We start from the raw sequence: 15,769 nt of genomic DNA on the forward strand, positions 1-15,769 counted from the left end.
CTCATTACTTGTTATTGTGTGTTCAGGTTTTGGATTTCTTCATGGTTCAATCTTGGTCAGTTATATATGTCTGGATATATATGATATATATATCTCTCCATTTCTTCTAGGTTTTGCAATTTATTGGCATATAGTTGCTTGTAGTAGCCTCTAATTAACCTTTGAATTTCTGCAGTATCTGCTATCTTGTTTCCTTTTTTATCGGTTTTTATTCATTTGGGTCTGCTCCTTTTTTCCTAGTTAGTCTGGCTAAAGGTTTTTCATTTTACCTTTTATAAATAATGTTTAATGGATATCTAACAATAATTCATTTTGTACTATAGAAAATATTGAAAAATTTCAAAGAACCATTCATAATTTTATTACTCAAATATAATCACTATTCATATTTCAATTTCTATATGTCTTTTTTTCTTTATGTATCTAAAAAACATTTTCTGATCACCCCATAATGTTTGTGTCAATTATTGCTTGGAGTCACATTTTGCATGTTTTACAGTTTTGGGATTATGTGCAAGTCTTCGGGCTGCAGTCGGGGGTGTATGGGAGTGAGGGATAGGGGACCTTCTCCTTCAGTCAGAGAAGTTCCAGTTTTGTCTGTTTTATGTATTAAAATTTGCCACAAGAAATCCTTTACAAATCAAGTTCTGTTGCTTCTTTAAAATATGAAGATCACTGGTCTGGATGGAGTTGGTAGGATTTATTGGTTATTTTGTCTGGGAAAATGGGACATTAGTTCTTCTGGTTTAGGTGGTTAGCAGAGTAGGAAAAGGATAGGCAGTTATTCCAACCTTTAAACCATGCAAATAAAATATACTTTAAAAACTGTAGTTATAATGTCATCTAAAATTCATTTATCATCAGCCAGAATTTTCCTTTGCTCTTTAAATTCTTAGGCATACCCTTTGCCTGAGATTCATATGGGGTTCTTAGGCCTAGAACCCACAAATGTGTGACTATTAAGCCAATGTAATATTCTTGTATAACAAAGTTCTATAACAAATCAGTATTGAGTTAAACTAAAAAATGTTTTAGTAGGTTATTAATAAATGAATGCTCATGGTAATAACCTTAAAACTTCATTATTAAGCTTTCTTTTTGTCCCCCTCAAGTTGGAGGGTTTTTATTTATTTTGTTGATATATAATATTTGCACTCATTTATGGCATACATGTAATATTTTGTTATGTGCATAGAATATGTAATGATCAAGTCAGGTTATATAGGACATCCATAAGCTTGAGCATTTATCATTTCTATGTGTTGGGAACATTTCAAGTCCTTTCTTTTTTTTTTTTTTTTTTGAGACGGAGTCTCGCTCTGTCGCCCAGGCTGGAGTGCAGTGGCCGGATCTCAGCTCACTGCAAGCTCCGCCTCCCGGGTTCACGCCATTCTCCGGCCTCAGCCTCCCGAGTAGCTGGGACTACAGGCGCCCGCCACCTCACCCGGCTAGTTTTTTGTATTTCTTAATAGAGACGGGGTTTCACCCTGTTAGCCAGGATGGTCTCGATCTCCTGACCTCGTGATCCGCCCGTCTCGGCCTCCCAAAGTGCTGGGATTACAGGCTTGAGCCACCGCGCCCGGCCTTCAAGTCCTTTCTTACAGCTATTTTTAAATAGACAATATATTGTTCTTAATTATAGTCACCCTATTTGGCTATCAAAGTTTAGAACATTTTTTTTCCTATGTAACTGTATTTTTATATCCCTTAACCTCTCTTCATCACACACACCCTTCTCTGCCTCTGGTAACTATCATTCTAGTCTTTACATCCAGGAGTTTTTTTTGTAAACCTTTTACATATGAGTGATAACATGTGATGTTTGTGTTTCTGTATCTGGTTTATGTCACTTAATGACCTCCAATTCCATCCATGTTGCTCCAGATGACATGATTTTATTCATTTTTTGTAGCTGAATAGTATCCCATTGTGTGCATGTGCATCTCTCTCTCTCTCTCTCTCTCCCCCTCCACATTTTCTTTATCTGTTCATCTGTTGATGGACACTTAGGTTGACTCCATATCTTTGCTATTGTGAATAGTGCTGTAATAAACATGGAGGTGCAAGTATCCCTTTGATATACTGATTTCCCTTCCTTTGGATAAATATCCAGTAGTGGAGTTTTTGAATCTTATGGTCGTTTTTAATATTGGCTGTACTAATTTACATTCCCTCCAACAGTGGATAAGACTTCCTTTTCCTCCCATCCTTGACAGAATCTGTTATTTTTTATCTTTTTGATAATTGCTATTCTTACTGGAGTAATAATGTATTGTAGTTTCGATTTGCATTTCCCTAATGATTAGTGATGTTGAGCATTTTTTTCATATACCTGTGGGACATTTGTATGGCTTCTTTGAGAAATGTCTATTCATATCTTTTGCCCACTTTTTAATAGGATTGTATTTTTTTGGCTGTTACTAGATATTCTTATATATTCTGGATATTAATCCCATATTTGATGAATAGTTTGCAATATATTCTCCCATTCTGTGGGTTGTCTCTTTGTCGATTGTTTCCTTTGCTGTGCAGAAACTTGTAGTTTAATGCAGTTCTATTGGCCTATTTCTGTTCTGTTGCCTGTGCTTTTGGGGAGTCTTCACCATAAAGTCTTTGTCAAGACCAGTGTCATAGAGTGTTTCCCCTGTGTTTTCTTCAGGTCGTTTTGTAGTTTGGAGTCTTATGTTTAAGTCTTTAATCCATTTTGAGTTGATTTTTGTATATGGTGAGAGATAAGGATCTAGTTTTTTTCCTGCAAGGAAATTAGTTTTCCTAGCTCCATTTATTGAAGAGGGTATTGTTTCTCCAATATATGTTTTTGGCACCTTTGTAGAAAATGAGTTCACTGTAAATGTATGGATTTATTTCTGGGTTCTCAATGGTCTGTGTGTCTGTTTTTATACCAGTACCAGGCTGTTTTGGGTTCTGTAGTATATTTTGAGGTCAGGTAGTGCAATGCCTTCACCTTTGTTCTTTTTGCTTAGGATTACTTTGGCTATCAGGCTGCTTTTTGGATCCATATGAATTTTAGCATTTTTTTTTTCTTTTTCTGTGAGAAATGTCATTGGTATTTTGATAGAGATTGTATTGAAATCTGTAGATTACTTTGAGTAGTATGGTCATTTTAACAGTATCCTTCCAACCCCTGCGCATGAGATGTCTTTCCATTTGTTTATGTCCTCTTCAGTTTCTTTTATAGTTTTTTTAAAAAAATTTTCATTATTATTATTGTTATTTAATACAGAGTCTTGCTCTGTCACCCAGGCTGGAGTTCTTTGGTACCATCTCGGCCCACTGCAACCTCACCTCCAGGGTTCAAGCAATTCTCCTGCCTCAGCCTCCCAAGTAGCTGGGATTACAGGCGCGCGCCACCATGCCTGGCCCCTTTTCATATTTTTAGTAGAGACGAGGTTTCACCACATTGGCCAGGCTGGTCTCGAACTCCTGACTTCAAGTGATCCACCCACCTTGGCCTCCCAAAGTGTTGGGATTACAGGCGTAAGCTACTGTGTCTGGCCTATTAGTTTTTCTTGTAGAGGTTTTTCACCTCCTTGGCAAAGTTTATTTCTAGGTATTTTAAGATTTTTGTGGCTATTGTAAATGGGATTGATTCCTTGATTTTTCAACTAATTTGTTGTTGGTGTAGAGAAGTGCTACTGATTTTGTATGGTTTTATATCTTGCAGCTTGACTGGATTTGTTTATCATATCAAAGAGTATTTTGGTGAAGTCTTTAGGTTTTTCTAAATATAAGATAATGCCATATGCAAAGAGGGACAATTTGACTTCCTTTTATTTTCAATTTGGATGCATTTATTTTTTCTCTTGTCTGATTGCTAGGTCTTCCAGTACTGTGGTGAATAGGAATGGTAAAAGTGGACATCCTTGTCTAGTTCCAGTTTTTAGAGGAAAGACTTTGAGCTTTTCCCCAGTATAACGTTAGCTATGGGTTTGTCATTTACGGCCTTTATTATGTGGAGATGTGTGCCTTCTGTGCCTAGTTTGTTGAGAGTTTTTATAATGAATGGATATTGAATTCTATCAAGTGCTTTTTTTGTTGATATGACATAGCATGTTTATTGATTTTCATATGCTGAACCATTCTTGCCTCCCTGGGAAAAAAATCCCACTTGACCATGGTACATTATCTTTCTGATGTGCTGTTTGATTTAGTTTGCTAGCATTTTGTTAAGCATTTTTTACGTCTGTGTTCACCAGGGATATCGGTTTGTAGTTTTCTTCTTTTGTTGTCTCCATATCTGGTTTTAGTGTCAGGATAATGCCACATAGAATGAATTAGGAAAAATTCCCTCCTCTGATTATTCTTTGGAATAGTTTGAGGAGAATTGGTATTAGTTCTTTGTGAGTTTGGTAAAATTTGGCAGTGAAGCCACCCAGTCCCGGGCCTGTTTTTTTGTTGTTGTTGGGGGACTTTTTTCAATCTTGTTACTCATTATTGGTCTTTTTCTATTTATTTCTGGTTCAATGTTGGTAGATTGTATGTGGCCAGGAATTTATCCATATCCTCTAGGTTTACCAGTTTGCTAGTATATAGATGTTCATAATTGTCTCTGAGGATCTTTTACATTTCTGTCATGTCAGTTGTAACATCTCCTTTTTCTTTTCTGATTTTGTTTATTTGGGTCTTCTCTCTTTTTTCTTGGTTAGTTTAGCTAACAGTTTATAAATTTTCTGTATCTTTTTTAAGTTAAGATGAATTTTTTAAGCTCACGCCTGTAATCCCAGCACTTTGGGAGGCGAAGGCGGGCAGGTCACGAGGTCAGGAGTTCAGATGAGCCTGACCAACATGGTGAAAGCTCATCTCTACTAAACATACAAAAATTAGCTGGGCGCCTTGACGTGTGTCTGTAATCCCAGCTACTCAGGAGGCTGAGGCAGGAGAATCGCTTGAACCAGGGAGGTGGGGGTTGCAGTGAGCCAGGATTGCACCACTGCACTCCAGCCTGGGTGACAGAGCGAGACTCCGTCTCAAAACAAACAAACAAAACAAAACAAAACAAAAAACAAAAAAACCCAGCTTTTCATTTCATTGATCTTTTGTGTTTTTAACAAAAATCTCTATTTCATTTAATTCTTCTCTGATCATTATTGTCTTTCCTTCCACTGATTTTAGGTTTGGTTTGTTTTTGCTTGTCTAGTTCCCTGAGGTAGATGATTAGTTTGTTAAAGTCTCTCCCTTTTTGATGTAGGCATTTATTTCTATAATCTTACCTTTTAGCACTGTTTTTGCTGTGTCCCACAGGTTTTGGTATTTTGTATTCTTATTTTCATTTGTTTCAAGAAATGTTTTTATTTCCTTCATAATTTCTTCATAGATCCAGTAGTCATTCAGGAGCAAGTTGTTTAATTTCTGTGTATTTTTACAGTTTCCAAAGTTCCTCTTGTTGCTGATTTCTAGTTTTATTCCACTGTGGTCAGAAAAGATACTTGATATAATTTCAGTTTTCAAACATTTGTTGAGACTTGTTTTGTGTCCTAACATTTGATCTCTCCTGGAGGATGTTCCATGTACTGATGAGAAGAATGTGTGTTCTACCACTATTGGATGAAATGTTGTGCAAATGTTTGTTAGGTGCATTTTATCTAATGTGCAGTTTGTTTAATTAATTAAAAACAAAAACAGGGTCTTACTCTCTTGCCCAGGCTGCAGTGCAGTGGTGCTATCACTGCTCACTGCAACCTCAACTTTCTGGGATCAAGCAGTCCTGCCACCTCAGCCTCCTAAGTAACTGGGACCACAAGCACATACCACTATGTCCAGCTAATTTTTTTTTTTTTTTTTTTTTGAGACAGGGTCTCACTCTGTCACCCAGACTGAGTGCAGTGGTGTGATCTTGGCTCATTGCAACCACTGCCTCTGGGGTTCAAGTGATTCTCCCACCTCTGCCTCATAAGTAGCTGGGCTTACAGGCATGTGCCACTTACCTGGCTAATTTTTGTATTTTTAGTAGAGTCAGGGTTTCACCATGTTGGCCAGGCTGATCCAAACTCCTGAACTCAAATGATCCGCCAGCCTCAGCCTCCCAAAGTGCTGGGATTACAGGCATGAGTCACTGTGCCTGGCCTAATGTTTTTTCGTTTTTTGTTTTTAGTAGAGAAGGATCTTGCTATAATGCCCAGGCTGGTCTCAGATTCCTGGGTTCAAGTGATACTCCTGCCTTGGCCACCCAAAATGCTGAGATTAATTACAGGCTTGAGCCACTGCACCCAATCTAAAGTTAGTTTAAATCCAGTGTTTCCTTGTAGATTTTCTGTCTAGATGATCATTCTAGTGCTAATAGTTGGGTGTTGAAGTACCCAACTATTATTATATTGAAATGTGTTTCTCCTTTTAGATCTGATACTTGCTTTATGTATCTGGGTGTTCTGGTGTTGGATGCGTATATACTTAGAATTATTATACCCTTTTGCTGAAATAATCTTTTTATCATTAGTTATTGGCCTTCTTTGTCTCTTTTTACAGTTTTTGATGTAAAGTCTGTTTTATCTGATAGTATAGTTTCTCCTGCTCTTTCTTGGTTAAGTTGAGTTTCTTGAGGCAGCATACAGTTGGCTTATGGGTTTTTTTTTTTCAATTCACTAAGCCAGTTTGTATCTTTTAGTAAAAACTTTAATCTCTTTACATTTAAGGTTATTATTGATATGTGAGGACTTTTTCGGTTCTTTATAGATCCTTTATTTCTTTCTTTTTCATTGTTTATGATTGTGGTTTGGTGGTTTTCTGTGGTGGCAACATTTGAGTCTTTTTGTGTGTTTGCCGTTTTAGTGGTTTTTATATTTTCATGTATTTTCATAGTTGTTATTTATTTTATTTCATTTTATTTTTGAGACAGAGTCTCACTCTGTCACTCAGGCTGGAGTGCAGTGGTACAATTTTGGCTCACCGCAACCTCCGCCTCCCAGGTTCAAGCGATTCTTCTGCCTCAGCCTCCCAAGTAACTGGGATTACTGGCGCCTGCCACCACACCTGGCTAATTTTTGTATTTTTAGTAGGGACAGAGTTTCACCATTTTGGCCAGGCTGGTCTCGAACTCCTGATCTCGTGTTCTGCCTGCCTCGGCCTCCCAAAGTGCTGGGATTATAGGCGTGAGCCACTGCACCCAGCCCATAGTTGTCATTCTTTTGCCTCCAGGTGTAGGACGCTTTTGAACATTTCTTGTAGGCCTGGCCTAGTGGTGATGAATTCCCTTCTTTTGTTTGCCTGAGAAAGACTTTATTTCTCCTTCATTATAACTGCTGAGTGTACTAGTCTTGGGTGGCCTTTTTTTTTTTTTTTTCCTTTCAGCACTTTGACAATATCATTTCATTCTCTTCTGGCCTGTAAGGCTTGTGTGAGTAATCCACTGTTAAGTCTGATGGGTGTGGTCTTATATGTGACTAGACTTTTTTTTTTTTTTTTTGGCTATTATTAGAATTTTCTCTTTGACTTTTGACAATCTGACTATAATGTGCCACTAAAAAGACCTTTTTGGGTTGTATCTATATGGGAATCTCCTACCTTCTTGTATCTGGATGTCTAAGTCTCCTGTTAGACTTGAGGAGTTTTCAATGATTATTGTATTAAATAGGTTTTCTATGCCATTGATCTCTTCACCTCCTGGAACATCCAAAATTCAAATATTTGGTTGCTTTATGGTGTCCCATACATTATATAGGCTTTCTTTATTCTTTTTTGTTCTTTCCTTTTTTTTTTTTTTTTTGTCTAATTGGGCTGTTTGGAAAGACCTGTCTTCAAGTTCTGAAATTCTTTCTTGTGCTTGATCTAGTCTCTTGTTGAAGCTTTCAATTGTATTTTTTATTTCATTTATTGAATTCTTCTAAGATTTTGTTTGTTTTTATAATTTATTTATTTTTTGTGAATTCTCATTCATATCCCACATTGTTTTTTCTGGTTTCTTTGCATTGTTTATCTGTGTTCTCTTGTATATCACTGAGCTTCTTTTAGGTTATGATTTCGAATTGTTTTTCAGACATTTCATATTTTCTTTTCATTGGAATCTGGTAATGGAGAATTATTGTGTTCCCTTGGAGGTGTCACTTTTCCTTGCTTTTTCATGTTTCTTGTGTTCTTATATTGTTATCTGTGCAACTCGTGTAACAGTTACTTCTTCCAGTTTTTTGGATTGGCTTTCATAGAGGAATACTTTTTCCTGTAGATGTATCTATGGTGTTGGTTGGATAGGGCACTTCAGCAATGATTCTGGATGTTTGTAGTAGTGTAGTCTCCATATGACTTCTCTGGCTTTAAACCCTGTCAGTGGTGTCTGTGTTTTCCTCAGAGGCTTAGGTGAATTTGTTAGTGGAGGCTGTGGTGAGGATTTATTAGGTTTAGCAATGCTAGGTGGGCCAGTCTTCTGGCCCCAGTGGTGGCAATGGTGGGCTGAACGTCTCTGTTCTTGGGCCCTTGCACACAATACATGGGCACTGGTGTTAGTAGGTTCAGACAGGCTGACATTTGGGCCTCCAGGTGGCTTTTTCAGGTGCCAGTAGTGGCAGTGGTGAGTTGAGTGGGTGGGCCAGTCTTTGGGCCCCCGAGCATTGTGCATGGTGTTGGTGATGGCAGTATAAGTGGCAGGGCAACACCTGGGCTTCCAGGTAGCACAGACTGATGTTAGTGGTGGCTGCGACACACTGGGCAGCCTGGTCTTCAGACTCCCAGGTGGTGCACATGGGTGGGTGCCAGGTTTGGTGGTGGTGGCAGGCTGAGCAACCTTGTCCTCCGGCCCCTAGAAGGTGTAGATAGATACAAGCAGTGGTGGACTGGGCAGGGTGATCCCCCAGGCCTTTAGACGGCATGCTTAGGCACTGACAATAGGTTTTCTGGGTCTGTTGTTAGGCTGTCTGGTAGTACACACTCCTGCTTGGAGTGACCAGTGGGGCACAGCAATCCCTAGGCTATGTGGTAGGATGGTGTGGTAGGGCACTTGGTTGGGGTGACATTGTCAGGTCTAGGGTGGTATGGTAGGGCACTCGGGGGGTGACAGTGTCAGGCATTTTGGGGCTGTCATCAGGTCCCCCTGTTGTTCCAAATGGGTATAGGCTGTGGTAGGTGGGATGGGGGCAATTCCTAGGCCTTCAGATGGTGTGCTGGGGTGCGGCAGGCATTCTGGGGCTGTTTGGTCTCTTTATGTGCGTGTGCCTGAGGTGACTGATGGTGCAGGGGAATCCACAGGACCCTGAGCACTGTGATAGAGAGCACTGGGGTTGCTGGTGCCAGGCCTTGTGAGACTATCCTTAAGGCCTCTGATGTTGTGCACAGATGCAGGCTGTGTTGGGCAGGGCTGGGTGATCCCTATGTCCTGGGTAGTGTCCTTGGGTGGTGGTTGCAGCAGCAGTAGTAGGCAGGGAGAGCCTGTCCTCAGGGCATGTGGACATGAACAGCTCTGCTAAGGGGAAGGTGCCGTGACAGTGGTGGTGAGGGAGATTGATGCCAGTGGCAGCCATCTCAGGCAGATACATCTCAATCTCTGCAGAGCACATGCTTTGTCTCCACTTCCCCTATTCCCTGTGGCATTGGCTGCATTGGCTGGGGTGAGCCTGTCCTCAAGGCACATGTACCACAGTCCTACTGTTGTGGGTAGCAGGGTTGCTGTCTGTGGTACCTGCCCCAGGCAGGTGATTCTTAGGCTCTGGTCCCTGGCTGCAGCAGCAGGCAGGGAGAGCCTGCCCTCAGGGCATGTGCTAGTGTGCTGGGGCCTTGCTGCTGGGGGTGGTGGGTGGGCAAGGTTACTCTTAGTGGCAATGACCTGAGGCAGGTGGGTTTGGGCTCTAGGGAGTGTGCACTTTGGCTCCCTTTGTCCTAAAGGCAGCATCCACAGAGCTCTCCGTTGTCCTTTCTTCAGTGTACTGGATGCTGTGTGATCTAGAGTGCTGGGGATATTGCTGCTGTGCTGGGTCTAACTGGGGTCATGTGCTACAACCCTCCCAGTGGATATGAGGGGATGTCATTGGGCCTCCAGGGATGTTGAGATGCAGGTACTGTTTGGCCCCAGAACAGAAAGCAGACTGGTGGGGGCTGGGCTCTCAAATTCGTGCCATGCTGCAGGTGCTTCGGTTTCCAGGTGTGTGTGGAACCTATTGTGAGCTTCCTCTTTAGAAGCTTGTTTATACCAGTCTCAACTTGTCAGGGTTAAGGGGCTGTGCTATGGCTAGGATTGCAGGTATCTACAGGGAGAATCTGGATGCTGGGGATCTTTTACTCACCTTTTCCCCACACTGAGGAGCCCCATAGGACTCTCAGCTCGTTCTGGCTGGGCTGTGTGCCTTGCTTTCTTCTTCTTCAGTGCCTCTCATTTCTCTGCTGAATTCCAGCATTCTCTTTTTGATGCTGTATTTGAAGTGTGATTATCTACTCATTAAGCTTTTCTTTATAGAGGAGGTTAGTGTCTGGTGCTTCTAGTTAGCCATCTTGAAGTCCCCCATAAGCTTTCTTTTATCAATTCATCTAGAGCTGATATTGTTAAGTGCCCTTCTCCAGGATTGTCTTCAACGCTTTTTCTTTTCAACATGAAAGCAATTCTCTGCCATTTATTTTTAAATTACATGACTAAGGTGGAGAAGGCAGGTTCAGGATACCTTAGAATGCTTGGACATTTTAGTGGGAGATATCTCCATTAGCAGACCTTAGTCATGGAAGTTAGAAGAGTTTTCAAATGTTTTATTTATTTTTGAATAGTACATGTAGTCATTCTGATACCCAGCCATTCCAAAAAAATGGCACTTATTATTTGGAGATGAAATATATTAGTCATGTCTTTTTACTGGTGAATACTTTTTCTTAAGAACTTAAAATATTTAATTTTTATTAAAATAACTGTTTTGGGTTTATTTTTATTTTCTTTAGTAAAAGAAAACTGTTAACTTAAGGTTTTAATAATAGATATAACTAAAAAATTGAATGATTTGAAGTACATTTTATTTCTTTCCATATTCTAAATATTTACCGAAGCTTTTATCTAATAGAAACTTCTTAACATTGGCTTCTACCCTTTTGACATGTCTCCATCACTTTTGGAGTACTTTCTTACATTTTGGCACAGCAAGATGTTCCAGGGTCATCTTATATTTTCCCTAACTTGATCCTACCTATTTTTCTAGTGATCCGTGGCTTCATTCAACAGGGAAATCAATTTAGAAATTAAGATTTGGCACTCTGGATATATTCATTGCTGTTGGGTGCCATTGCTTCTAGCCTCAAAAGACAAAGCTAGGAGGGAGATAAACCAATCTAAAAATTAAAATATGTAAAAAATTATGAGTTCATTTGGATACATCTAATTCTAATACAACTTTCTATCCTTTTCCCGTTCCATATTCATAATTCACTTCTCCAACAGTGAAGACCGTGGCTTTTAACATCATAATTATATTTACTCATTTGTTCAGTGTTACAGTACATGGAAAGTAGTTTCAGAATTGCTACACCCAAAGCTCTTGTTGTAGTATGAATTCTAAGATGGCTCCTAAGAGTCCCGGCACTTCTCCTTGAATGTAGTTGTGATGGGCATAACTACAAGTATAATGGGCTAGTCACTCCTATGGTTACATTATAGATACAATGGACTTTAAGAAAGGAAGATTGCCTTCAGTGGATCCAGCCTCATCAGGTGAGCACTTAAAAGCAGTTGGGCTCTTCCTGGCAAAAGGTATTCTAAGTGTAGGAGGGACTTGATGTCAGGGAGATTCTCTGCTGCTGGTTTTGAAGATGAAATCAGAACTTGTGAGTGATGAATTTGAATATATAGGCAAGGAGATTTCTAAGCAAAATGTTGAAGTTGCTGCCTGGTTTCTTCTTGCTTCTTATAGTGAAATACGAGAAAACCAAGGGAAGTTTTGTTAAAAGGGAACCAAGACTAGATGATTTAGTTAATTTTTAGCCTATTGAGATGACAAAGGACGCTAACATACAGCAATAACTTCTGAAAACATGGTGTGGAGAAAGCCAGAGATGTGGCTGTATAATAACTTCAGAAAGATCAAAAGGTGAGAGCATTCAGTCACATTGGACTCTTCCAAGAAATTAAGGGTATGCCTCATAGATCTTCTTAGCCAAACCAGGTGATGTCTAGGAAGCTTAAGAGTATTGCTCCTTAACCAGTTAAACAACAGCTATAGATAAAAAACAGGTTGTTCTGCAAAGATTTGTGGGCATGGCTCTTATCATTACTCAATATGTTTGTTTTTTACAGAATCGCATTAATTTTCTGTTGCTCTATAACAAATTACCAAAAACCAGGGACTTAGTACACCCCCAATTTATTACCTAACAGCTGTTTAGGTCAGAAGTCTGGCACAATGTGGCTACATTTCTCTGCTGAGGGTCTCACAGACTGAAATCAGGATGTCAGTAAGACTGCACTCTACCAGGTCAGCATTCCTAGTGCATTCCTTGCCACGTAGATCCCTCTGTCTTCAAGGTCAGCAAAGGAGAATCTTTCTCATGTTGCTTCTAGTGGAGATTGCATATAGTGTCTAGAAAGCTAAGAGTAGCCCCAGCTGACAGGCAGCAAGCAAATAGAGATCACAGTTCTACAACCACAAGGAACTTGTATTCTGCCAGCAACCAGAATAAACTTGGAAGCAGATTCTTTCCCAGAACCTCTAGAAAATAGTACAGTCCTACTAACATCCTGATTTCAGTCTGTGAGATCCTGAGCAGAGAATCTAGCTACATTGTGCCAGGCTTCTGACCTACGCAGCTGTTAGGTAATAAATCAGAGGTGTACTCAGTCGCTAGGTTTTTAGTAATTTGTTACAGAGCAATGGAAAACTAATGCAGTTCTATAAAAACCAAACATATTAAGTAATGATGAAAGTCCTTGAGGAATTGTTAGGGATTGTGATCAAACAAAGAGCAGGAGTTAGCTTTTGGGTAGGAGGAGAAAATACTTTTTTTTTTTTTTGAGATGGAGTCTCACTCTGTCGCGCAGTGGCGCGATCTCTGCTCACTGCAACCTCTGCCTCCTGGGTTCGAGCGATTCTCCTGCTTCAGCCTCCCAAGTAGCTGGGATTACAGGCACCCACCACCATACCTGGCTAATTTTTGGATTTTTATTAGAGACAGGGTTTCATCATGTTGATCAGGCTGGTCTCGAACTCCTGACCTCAAATGATCCACCTGCCTCGGCCTCCCAAAGTGCTGGGATTACAGGTGTGAGCCACCGCACCCGGCCGGAGTACTTTTGCACTGGAAATGGAAGGGATAAGAATGAGCTCATATGCAGCTATATTTATAAGTGGTACCCTGAGATAGGAAATGAATAATGCCACCATCTATTAGCAGAGTCATTTCCTAGTTTTGTATTGGGAGATACTGGGATAGGGCCTTCAGTAGAATTGTAAAGACGTAGAATAGCTTTTGATGGTTGTAAGAGAAACATTACTGGAAGAATTATGGAAGTATTATGGGCTACGAAATGTAAATTTGTAGAAACAATCATTCTGCATGTTCATATCCTATTCTTGAGTCTTATTCAGGAGCCTAGGTATTTGGATGGACTACAGTGACTGCAGGGGAGAACAGGGGGAGGTTATTTTGGAATAAAAGCACTTTATTGTAGATTCAACAAAAGGACACTCAGGATTCTGCTGAGAGAGTGGTTAAAGTTTAGGATATTGAAAATTTAAAAATTCAAAAAACTGCAAGATAGGAGGTTGTGTGGCCAGTAAGTGGAATATCTAGAGCCTGAAACATATTTGGTGATAAATATTTGTTAAATCAGTAAATATTGAGAGTTCAGGATTTTAGAAACATATTATGACCATTCATGGTAGTGGCAGAATTAGCCATAGTTGGCACTGCTGAAATATCTTGTAACAAGTCATCAGAATTGAGTAGGCCAAGGAAGATTGAATTTGTTTTTGAGGTATTCAAATGGATATTAAAATTACTCAGGAATTAGACTTGGACGTTAGAATCCTTGGTTTATGCAAGCAAATGACTAAGAGTGTGTTGGGGTTGGCAAACCATGGCCTTGGGGCAAATCCAGCCACCACCCTGTTTTTGTAAATAAAAGTTTTATTGGAACATAGACACATCCATTAATTTACTATTCCCTGTGGCTCCCTTTGAATTGCAGTGGTAGAGCTGAGTAGTTGCAGCAGAGAGCATGTGACCCACAAAGCCTAAAATGTGATCTGATGCTTTAGAAAAAATGTGTGCAAATTCCTGCATTTAAGGTATGAATATTCTCCCCAGCGAAATGTATTCACACAAATTTTTGTTGACCATTTCAGGAGATCTGATAATTCCTGAAAGCTGGTGATTGGAATCTAGTTAAGAACTTTTGGATCTCAGTTCCCAGTATATTCCCTGCTATTTTCCACTGCATTTTGTCTCTTCTTAGGGGTAGGCTTTGTTAGCTCATCATGCCAAAGGCATGAGTACTTTTATTTTGTGGGTCACGGAGCCCCAAATCATTCAGTAACTACAGATGGCACTGTTACAAAGGGAGCTGTTTTTATAACTCTTGTCATTGGGGCAGCCACAAGAGTACAGGCAGATTATTAGCAATCTCTGTCTCTGTCTCTCTGTCTCTCTCTGTCTCTGTGTGTGTGTGTGTGTGTGTGTGTGTGTGTTTTGAGGAAACCGGAAACCAATGTTGGTCATGGATAATTAATGTCCTCTCTCAAAGTATAGCATATTATGAGAAATAAATACTTGCTTAATTCTTTTTTCTAGGCTATTTCTAGTTAAGGCTGTTAAATAAAGGAAGAGATATTTTTCAGGAGTGCCTATGTTTAGATAAGGGAAGAAGAGAGAAAAAGTAGTTTATTCGATGAAAAAGTGTTTAGTCACTAACTGTTCTTTAATAGGTGTCTCTTTAAAAGTTTTTCCACTAATGTTAGTCATGGTACTGAATCTGTTTAGATCCATTTAAGAATCCTTAGTTGAACTTCATTTTGTTATGACTAATTTTGGTCACTGTTTTAACACAAGGGCACTTAACATTCCCATTGCCTTTGTCATGCTCCTGTCTTTACAAATAAGAAACAACATTCACAGTCTTGTAGATTTTTTCCATTTAATCTACTATCTGTGTTCTTATTCTGGGTACTTAACAGCGAAGGTGACCACATGTCCTTTTATCCTAATGGGAGGTGAAATCAGCTGGACTTTCTGGGTTGGGTTGGGGACTTGGAGAACTTTTCTGTCTAGCTAAAGGATTGTAAATGCAACAATCAGGGCTTGTGTCTAGCTAAAGGTTTGTAAACGCACCAGTTAGCACTCTGTAAAATGGACCAATCAGCACTCTGTAAAATGGACCAATCAGCAGGATGTGGGTGGGGCCAAATCAAGGGAATAGAAGCTGGATACCCTAGCCTGCAGTGGCAACCCGCTAGGTTCCACTTCCGCGATGTGGATGCTTTGTTCTTTGGCTCTTCACAATAAATCTTGCTGCTGCTCACTCTTTGGGTCTGCATTACCTTTATAAAGAGCTGTAACACTCACTGCGAAGGTCTGCAAAGTCTGCGGCTTCACTCCTGAAGTCAGGGAGACCACGAACCCACCGGAAAGAAGAAACAACTCCGGATGCGCCACCTTTAAGAGACAGTCACTGCGAAGGTCTGCGGCTTCATTCCTGAAGTCAGCGAGACCACGAACCCACTAGAAGGAAGAAACTCTGTACACATCTGAACATCTGAAGGAACAAACTCTGGACACACCATCTTTGAGAATTGTAACACTCACTGCTGAGGGTCCATGACTTCATGCTTGAAGTCAGCAAGACCAAGAACCCACCGGAAGG

At 40.1% G+C, this 15,769-nt stretch overlaps 1 protein-coding gene across 3 annotated transcripts in view; it reads left to right on the plus strand.

Annotated features, from left to right (window-relative positions):
* WDR70 (WD repeat domain 70) overlaps positions 1-15,769 on the plus strand; it is a 360,510-nt gene that overhangs the window by 113,275 nt on the left and 231,466 nt on the right. The window lies entirely within an intron of this gene.

This window comes from Theropithecus gelada, chromosome 6, assembly GCF_003255815.1.
Source record: "Theropithecus gelada isolate Dixy chromosome 6, Tgel_1.0, whole genome shotgun sequence".
Classification (NCBI taxonomy): Eukaryota; Metazoa; Chordata; class Mammalia; order Primates; family Cercopithecidae; genus Theropithecus; species Theropithecus gelada.